Source organism: Bactrocera dorsalis, unplaced genomic scaffold, assembly GCF_023373825.1.
Source record: "Bactrocera dorsalis isolate Fly_Bdor unplaced genomic scaffold, ASM2337382v1 BdCtg202, whole genome shotgun sequence".
Classification (NCBI taxonomy): Eukaryota; Metazoa; Arthropoda; class Insecta; order Diptera; family Tephritidae; genus Bactrocera; species Bactrocera dorsalis.
In genome coordinates this window covers 3,077-13,307 of record NW_026038253.1, presented here as the reverse complement: position 1 = coordinate 13,307, position 10,231 = coordinate 3,077, and the positions used below count along the sequence as shown (strand labels likewise).

The 10,231-nt window shown below is 34.1% G+C and overlaps 1 long non-coding RNA gene across 1 annotated transcript; it reads right to left on the bottom strand.

The window, feature by feature from the left end:
- Positions 1–8,985: 8,985 nt before the first annotated feature.
- LOC109579426 (uncharacterized) lies at positions 8,986–10,031 on the bottom strand. The gene is made up of 2 exons (XR_002183855.3): positions 9,668–10,031; positions 8,986–9,496 (listed from the first exon to the last, which is right to left on the bottom strand). It is a non-coding gene; the product is annotated as an uncharacterized LOC109579426 (long non-coding RNA).
- Between the last annotated feature and the right edge of the window lie 200 nt (positions 10,032–10,231).

Genomic DNA, 10,231 nt, shown 5'->3' with positions numbered 1-10,231 from the left:
AAGAGTTGTTTCAAGAAAAATGCATTTAGTTAATTTCATAACAAGGCATAGTAAATACTGACCTTTACTTCAAGTGGTGCGTGTGCAAATACTATTCTATTCTCCATCATTTTATTCCTCGTAGCTAATTAGCTCTTATCAGCATACAAATGTAAACAAAGGAGAAGTATGTAGCATACATATATGTGACGTATGTAAACAAACAGTGGTTTTCTTAGGTAACTTCACTTGGAACAAAAGCAAAAATATTTTTTTTTACTTAAGAAATATCGATATATTTCTTTCATATTTATAGTTTTACTGAATCATTTCGAAAACTTTTATTATAAAATACAAATTATTTTCTCCAGGAGTGGATTGAAGAAGTCCCACCATCGGAAGGCGCCTTGTCTGAAACCTCTTTTAGTATCGCACTGCTCGGAGAGGTCATTTCCGATCCTGACGGAGCTTTTGGTATTGCTCAACGTCAGTTTGCACAGCCGTATTGGTTTTGCGGAGATATCAAATTCAGACATAGCTGCAAAAGGGCGATCCTCTTTTCACGGATCTTTTCCAAGATGTGGTGCATGTGCCTGGTCAGTTATTGATTTTTCAGGCCTAAAGCTACACTGATAAGTTCCAATTAGTTTGTTGACGATCGACTTTAATATCTTCACGAAATTTGGCATGAATTATTGACCAAAGCAAGGTTACAATCACCGAGCAAGTAGTTCAAATCAGACCATAGCTGCCATACAAACGATCAAAGTCAAATTTGTGTAACTATGCAATTTTTCTTATCTGTGAGGGGTAGTAAAGCTTCTGTTCAACCGAAGTTAACGTATTTTCGTGCTTTAAATAATTTTAATCATGCAATACTACATTTTTATCGGTAAAACCGGGAAATATAAATGTATGTGTCGTAATCAGTAGGCAACGGGTATATTGTATATTATAGAAAGCATAAATAACAAAATAAATTCCCGTACTTTAGTGCTTTATGGTAGAAAAATATCTATAATCACTCAAGTTTACAGTCATTTTGCGACTGTTTCTTGCTAATTTTGGGTTGCTAAAACCGACAATAATAGTCAAAATCTCCTACCTCGTAGGATTTTTTGTGTTATAGCCATAAAATGAAAAAACAGCTGTGCGTGATGGAAAATATTTGAACTCAAATTCGTAACCAGGACAAATACCTCACAGAACTCTTAGTACATCAGTCCCAAATTTTTTCTTCAGAGTAGATAATCTCTTCCTTACTCTAAAATACACTGCTAATAAGTTAAAAACCAATTTATAAGAATCACAAAAATCGATTTCGATTTTTATCGATAACATCCAAGTATGCAAACTTTATGAAGTGTCAATTTATTTTATTTTATTTCAATATATTTCAATAAATGTGTCTCTCGGCTTAAATGTTTATGCACGACTCGTAGAAGACACTATGCAGAAGCTTGCGTTCACTAATGTCTTTTGCATTTTAAAATAGTACTTTTGAAGTCATTTGAAGTTTACGATTTCCTCAATGATTGCATTACTATAAATATACTTTGGCTGACTGCCCAGATCTTCCGTCTAGACGCCAGACATTTCACTCCGTTCCACATGCGGCATTTTGCAAGGCGTACACATTCTTGAAACTTCATTAGATCTTCATTGGATAACATATGTATGTATTGCAAAAGTAATCATACAAGCATGCAATCATACAAACTCACATATGTACATATGTACATACATAAATACGTTAATTTTAATGTGCAAGTGCTTGCAGTTTAATGAACTTTTTCTTCGAATTCCTTTTCTTTTAAACTACAACATTTGTTTTAAATAAGTTGGAGCAGAGATATGGCACGCATATATGTAGAAACAGGTCCCTTGTGTGATAAATTTATGGTATTAATGCATAAATTCAGATTTCACAGAACTTTTTTTATACTTGTGGTTTAAGTCCACAGAAGATAACCTCAAATTTCCAAGACTATTAGTAATCTCTTTTTATATAATTTTCCTAAAAAATTGTTCGTCAACATAAAACCCATTCCTCTGATGACAGCATAAGTTTATTCATTTCTTTATTTCTAAAGAAATGCGACTCAGGATGTGACTCAATAGTAATATCCATACAAAGGCGTAATAATTTATTTATGTATTATGAAAGCGATTGCACTAAGACGTGTTGGAATTTCGAAAACAAAACCATACCGGCGGCTATATATTTACGAGATATAATAGAAACCAAAGAAAAATTAAACTCAGAAACAAAATGATAAATATAAAATTATATTTCGCTTGTTGTTTAGCTTCGCTTGAAAGTTAGTGACTGGGTCACAGCTTGCACTTCTTTTATTTGCAGTGTGGCCCTTGAACTTTCCTCGAGTTGCAGAAAATTTCCGATATTTAAAAAACTGAAGGACTAGATCGTGTATATACAGACTGGCAATCGACTCAGCTCATCAGGTTATCATTTAGTATGTATGTATGTATGCAGGAATACTTTTAGAGGGTCTTCGACGATTTCTTTTGGGTATACCAAATTTCGTGGCAAACTTAATACAACACCGTGTTCAGGGTATAATTACCAGTTTAAAATTCATATGGACTGGTAAAATTCAAGCAGAACTGTGTATGCTTGTATGTCAAACAATACTATACGATTTCGAAATTTAATTGAATCAATCGAAAACTAAAACATCTGCCGCAGCTGCTTTTGCTTCATCTACTGATTCACTTGCTTTTCTTGTTGTTGTTTTCGTTTGCAAGCAATTAACTGAAATGTGTGTGTATTGTATGTACATGCATATGCATCTCGAGACCTAATCACACCGGTAGGTAGCCAGAATCAGGTGCAGGTGACCGTAGCACGTGCTAGAGTTTGAACGTGGGTATGTGCTGGTAATATTGGTAACTGACACAAGTGTTATAAATCACTGCTTATTGCAGATATAAATTTGGCATGCGCCACTCTTTATCGTACCCAATTTGTGATTTGATTGCGTATTAGTATCAAAAGTATTATTAGTATTATTGCTCTCAGTGATTATGAATTACTATACTCCATGCAGTTATTCATTTGGTAGAGCTTCCTGCACCCTTCTATGCACTCTTTAAAACACATTCAATAAAATTAAATATAGCTCAATATTCTCATTTACCCACATTTTGGCAGTTTTTAGCGCAAATATTTGAAAGAAAACTACCGGAAATGGCAACACTGTTCAGTATTTAATGAAATTTGAGTACCTCAGTCTCTATGATAATGCCACTTACGCTAAAAGCATTTTCTCCGCATTTTGACAAAAATATTGGCATACATAATCAGAAGTACGTGTGTTAAGGTTTTAGCTAACTAAACTAACTATATATATCAGTCCTTTGCTGTTAACAAAGTCTGATAACTTTATAAAAAGCCGTTCGTTGTGAATTGAGCTACTTGTCTCATAAGGGGTATTCTCTTGCTCTTGCAAAACCCGGTGCACGGTGCAAGCATTGCAAATTTACAACGGCACAACAACAAACACACGCAGAAAAATATTTGCAAGGGCTGTGAAATATGTCAGACCAAAACCCGTGTATATTGGCGTGCAATGTCACGCAAAAATAAAATTGCAACCCTGTTGTAGTTGCCATTTTACATAAAGACATATTACGTCGTTAAATTGTTGAGAAAGGTAAATTTTAATTATATTTTATAATTTCTATATAAATTATAAAGTTTTGTTACAGTTTTTTTGTTAAAAATGCATGCAGAAGGTGCGCTAATTCACAATAGCCATGCACAATAGTCATTTACAATAAATTGACTGAATCAGTCGCTCATATATCACTAGATTCTGCAATGGGTGCTCTCGTGCCCTTGTATATTTCGGTGTAGTATTTTTGCAATCTGCAATCTTGCAAGAGCAAGAGAATACCCCTATAGTTTTTGTGTTTCAAGTATTTGATAGTGTTATGTTTTGACATTATGGCAACGCCAGCCATCAAGTGAACGTATGCGAGAGAGAGAGAATGGAGGGAGTTCGTATCTTGCAATCGGGCATTCGGTGCTCACTCATTGTATGAGAAAGTAAAACTAAATTTTAACTCGCAGAATATTAATAAAATTATATTCAGTGTTTTTTCCAAAGTATTTAATAAATAAAAAGGGCGAATAAAACTAAAAATTTTTAAATTCATATGTTTTCGATGTTTGTTTGAGTTTGTGTAACTTCGTAAAGTAAAAATACATATTTGTAACACAAAGACTTGAGTTTTTCGAAAAAAGAGAAAAATTATCAAGGTGAGCTCCAATCACATTGATTTGTTAAGTTGATTAGCACATTTATCTATTAAAAATACAGCGCAATTGGAATTTGTGAAAATAAGTGCACTAAGTAAAATTTATTAAGGAATAATGTAACTATTTATATATAAATATGGGTTTGGACTCTGTACATGTAATTAGTTCAACAAGAAATGTGTGTGTGCATAGTTCGTACAAATGGCTGACCTCAGTGGAATTTTCATAAAGATATGTACGAACATTTGTGTGCATTGAAATACATATGTATGTAAGTTCATACATATGAACATAAACGATATGTGAGTTGGCAGAGAATAAACAAACGTATTTTCATTGATAAACATACAGACGTGAGCGAGTAATGGCGTCTGCAAGCTTGCAGGGTTGCAATTTTTGAAAATAAAATTTTTGTGCATACCGTAAATTTACGATAAGTAATTTTTCACAAATATTCTTAGATTTAAAAATAAATTCGTATTTTAGAACAAAATAACACAAAACTTCTCAGTTGGATTTTGAGAATGAAAACAATTGCTGTTATATAATTTTTTTCTTTTAATTTTAGTTCGACTGAGCAAAATTTACTTTTACAATTATATCATTTGTGATATTTATAAAAAAGACTTATTAGTATAGTTTTTTCGTAAAAATTTTGTGTATTTTTAATAATTAATTTTTAATTATAAAAAACAATTATATTACAAATTTTATAGCTGTGAAGTTCCTTTTAATTAAAATAAAAAAACAGTTTTAGATATGCTTTCTTTTCTTATTAAAACATTTTTATAAAAAAAATCAATTATGAACTACTTGCTGAAAGAAAAATATGTAATAAATCTTCAATTTACAATTAAAACGTTAATGTGATAATAGTATAAAATTTTATATACAAAAATTTAAAGTTTAAAATTTCCTACCGGGACTTAATTAAATTGTCTACCCGTCGGAAGCCCGTAGATAGATAAATGAGTTTCCGTAATTATTTTTAGATTTATACAGTCTTTAGTTTTTTCACTACTCATTCATTTCCGTTTGTTTACATTTTTGGTTTTTGTTAATTGGATGAGTAGGTACCACAAGAAGGAAATACGTTGAGGTAACCTACAAACAATTTCCGGATTTAAGCACGAATAATCTCCCCTTTTCTAAGTTTTTTATTGCTTCATGACATCAGTACTGTTAAACAAGTTTGTATTGATATAAATTTATAAAGATAATAATAATAACGAGTGAGTGTGCCAATAGATGGCACTTTTGGTCTAAATTTTACTGACCTAACATGTATTGTCTTTTTTGCCTTTCGTGCTAGACAATATTTCAGAAAGTTCAGCATTATACAAATCTCTACTCTGAATAATAATAATGGTATACATTGGCAAGCTTATTTTACCACTACTATTTGTAGACTCGAAGTTTTTTTTGAGTATATAACAAATTAAATTAATTTTGCATTATTTTAATACATTAAAAATGTGAAACACCTTCTTCAAGCTTTAGATTTTAGATCACAGATCTTACGGCAATTGCAATCAATTTAAGTGCCATCTCTTAATCAAAGCGACTTCTTGCTTCGGAGAAAATTAGGTACCCTTAAAAGCATCTCAAAGATATGCATAAAGTTTTTATTTTTTGAAGAAAAACTGTCCAAAGCGGTGATTTTGAAGGAATTTTCCTTTTCGAAATCATATTAAGAAAATTATATATTGTCGAACTATTATTGCCTGAAAATATATAATTTTGAAAACAATGTTCTTACTGCCGTTTCTACACTTGCCACACACCCACAGGTTTTGTGTCATTAACCAACGTTGGTGGTCATGATATGCTCAATTCTTTATCATAACTAAATTACAGTTCAGCAGCAAACTCGTTTTATATCGGCGCTTATTGTTATTTGGCCTGTTCCCTATTATTGTTAAACCAAATCAATGACACAAAGACAATCCTTAAATATGCACGTTCCTACGAACATACATACAAAAGAAAAACGAACTCGATTCTTATCATTTAAATACACATTTTACCACACTCTAACCTCAACAATCCAGCAAGGTACGAAGTTGGTTCTCATGAATTCCAAATGCCTGTTTGGCGATAATGAGCGTGTAGCACCACAAGAAACCGCATAAGCATTATTGTTGTAGTGCATTTCCATTACAGGGTTGTTTAATAAGAACTTCAAGTGAAAAATATGTATTTCTGTCGGCTTTGTACGTGATTTTTGGTTCTCAAGGTTTACTTGATGCGTTTTTTCTGATATAAAGTTGAATAAACGTTGATCCTTCTGGTCAAATTGTTATCGGTCTACTCGAACATAACTGGGGTGTCATTTTCAGATAGATTTGGTATGAAAACGAATAGTATTTAAAGTAATTCAGTGAGAAATTATAGTCGTCAGAAAAAATCTCTGAGAAGAACTGGAGAAGTTTATAGACCTTGGCCGGAAAAAATCCGGGTACGTTCCGGTTACGCACACCCGACCGTCGTGGGAACACAGAAGTGCAGCCTATTTCTAGCCTTTTAGTTCCGTTTTCTCAACGTCTGGTTTGCAGACTTCTGTCAGTTAAGTTCTGTTTAAAGAATGTTCTTTACACAAAGGAGTCTCGGTAAAGTTAACCAGAACTTAACTGACTGACAGATGGTTTCTAACCAGACATTTAGAAAACAGGGCTTATCATTCTTACGGCAGTCGGGTCTACGTAACCGGAATGGACCAGTATTTTTATCTGGACAAGGACGGTCAACACGAAGGAATTCTGCCGCTACAACAGCAACAACAACAAAACAGGGATTAAATGTGATTTTATAAAGCGGATTTAGATAAACGTATGTATTGTAAATCTGAGAATTCCTAGTAATAAGTGGAATGAAATACAATTTTCCAATTCCATGGTTTCACACGTAATTATATACGAACACCCACTATAATAGATAGACGAATTGCATTAAAAATTTGTTGGTCCAGTATAATCTCAATATTTTTTATTCAACTTTTCGAGTACTATTGTGTCGCTGGCGACGGCGGTCTTTCTCTTTCATCACACGCACACATCACAACTCAAACGAGTATAATTTCTCATTTTCCTGCTGCTATTGTTCGTAGAATCTCAGTTGTTAGAGTTTTTCCCATACAATAAAACGCCCTGAACAATCAACGATCGAAGGGCGATCAAACGTACATGCACACACACAAGTTTGTTCACAGTCTGGACTTGGTACATTTAAATTTGTAATATCCATACAACGGTAGTAGCCTCCTCCACCTACTGCCTCTTCTTGCATGCATACGTTCTCGCATTTTCGATAGATCATTAAAAAAAATTAAATTAGAAGTGCAATATTAATGAACGAGTGAACGATCGTATGTCGTGGTTGGTCAACCCATGCAGCAGCATCCATCCAATTTAGGTATTTCGTTGCTTCAAGTCAAACTGTTATGGCACATTTTTTGTATTTCATTGATCTTTACCGCAAAGCGGGGAACCCTGCAGGGTTATGCTATGGAAAACTGATCGATGGCTCACGATCTTCGGCTTACAACATTCTATGCCTTATGCACTTATTCTATGCAGCTACGCCTGCGCCGCTTGCTACAATATCTACATTCAAATTGAAAGCGCAGCTTGTTAGAGCATTTTTGGTGATTGTTGCTTCATACGCTGCTGGCTGCTCGATCACATTTGGGTCTGCGCCTGCGCCTGCATATTGAGTGAATTTTTCTTATCTTTTGTTGTTGCTTTCTTTATGCTCTGTGTGTGTTTAGGAGCATTGCTGCGTTTGCTTTTGTTGTTGGCGACAACGTCGTTGGTGATCGCTGCGTGATTGCATTTCTTGGAAGGACGACTCAAGAATGTTTTATTTATTTTTTTCCCGATTTTTTCTTTACATTGCATTCGCCTTAATGCTGTTCTTGAGATACTTCCTTCAGCTTTCTTTCAGTTCACATACACTTGTATGTGTTTTTTTTTTGTATTAAGTGATTGTTGAAGCATTCTCGTAGTGGTTCTTTGGTTCCCAACTGTAAAAGCAAAGTATGAAAATATTTTTTTCCCCACTAGAGTCACGATTGTTGTTGTTGCTTGTTATTGTTGTAGCTCTTGGTCATGTAAATGGAGCCTATGCAGTACATGTGTGTGTGTGTTAGTGCGCCGATATCTGGTAGTACCACATTCCAATCTCAGAATGAAGCAAACCAGAAATAAGACAACCAAGAATTGAATTATTCCCACCGAACTGAACTCCAACTCCAACAGACAGACATATCTACACATTTTTATAGACAAAACATGTATGTGTGTATGTTGGTTTTATGTTGCTGCATTATGTAGCGTTATACTTCTTCGGTATGTTGAAGCAGCGAGTATTACCTGGTGACCGGTTGCAAAGGTTGGATGACTGACTGACTCTTACCTATGTACGTAGCTTTGTACATTGGTGCTGTGCTTTGCGCCTTCTGCACTGCTGTGAGCATTCTCCGGTTCTTTGACTGACTCGCTGGCATTCAGAGGCCGCCCAGTGCGTTGGCTTGCTCCATTCTTTGTATCCAGTGTTGGTTTTCTAATAAGTATCTAGCTTTGTTGTTGGTCTGCGCTTGCGTGTCGACATACAACAACAGTAACTTATTTACATATGTATGTACATGCATCTGTAATTCTCTCACAAGTCGCCAGGTAACTCGAACATAACTAAACCAAACAATAAAAAAAAAACTTTGAAAAAGTGGTTTAGCTGCATTCCAATGTATTTTATTGCATTTATGTTGGGTTGATCAAGCGGCAGGCCATTTAACGTTGCCAGATGTATTTTTGAACGTTTATAAGAAAAATTGTTCTCGTAAGAGCATAAAAAGTTTAGTAAATCTTACAGCTTTTCCAGTAGCTTACTGTCAAACATGACTTTTGTCTATTAAGAATTGATATAGACATAGCAAGATTGCCTGGTTTATTCGTTTTGAGATCTGTAACCTGTGCATGAGAAAGAGGAAGGTTGGGGATAATTCCACCTGGGTTCGGAGTTTTCAGGGCATCTCGGTTCTTTTCGACAACTTTTTTCTCCAACAATAGATGGCTTCGAAGGGTCACATCCCATCTTCTTTTCGGCCATGGTTTTCTTGCGACGGCTCTGACGAAAACGCTTCTTCTGGTGCAAACTTAGTGGATTTTCATAAAACATATAGGTAAGCTTTTCTGACAAAAATAGTTTAAAAATCTAAGCATTTCGGCTCTAAACCTAATACACACAAAATATTAATGAAAAGAGGAAAAATTACTGAAAATCGATAACTTTTGTAAAATAATAAAAATTGTTTAGTAATTTAGTTATTGTTTGCTTAAACACACTATAATATTCTAGTGTTTTCCATTAAAATACAAAAACAGCAAGCAAATCCCTTCTACCTACCCACCGTAGCTCTGAACATTTATCTGAACTCCAGTTGTTTATCCACTCACTCTCATCTGGCAATACTATCACCCCTATTGCTTCACATACTTGGCTACAACACTACTACTCTAATGTAGATATTTTATTTTTGGTCTTCTATGCGGTTTCCGTGAACGTTCCATGGTAGAATGTAGTTTTGTCTCCCGTGACTGCATCACTAGTGCATTAAGTCTCTTGGTGTCAACACGCACGCACGACTACGTCAGAGAAGAAAATAAAGAAAACGTGGTGGAAAATTTTTGATTAAAATAAAAGTTTTAAAAACTTACGGATCAATTGAAAATTGTTTAAAATATTTAGTGATAATCTGTGTTAAATATTGTTTTTGTTGATATTATATTATTGAGAGTGGTTAGTGACTGAAAAAACAAACATTTTTTTTGAAAGTTTAAAGAAAAACGAAAACTTTCGTATGAACTGTTCGCCTGCATTCGTGCGATTATATGCAGCAGTGTGAATACTTGCTTAATAAATAATTTAATTTAACTTGGATAGTAGCAGCTGTTAGTATTAAATGTAAGT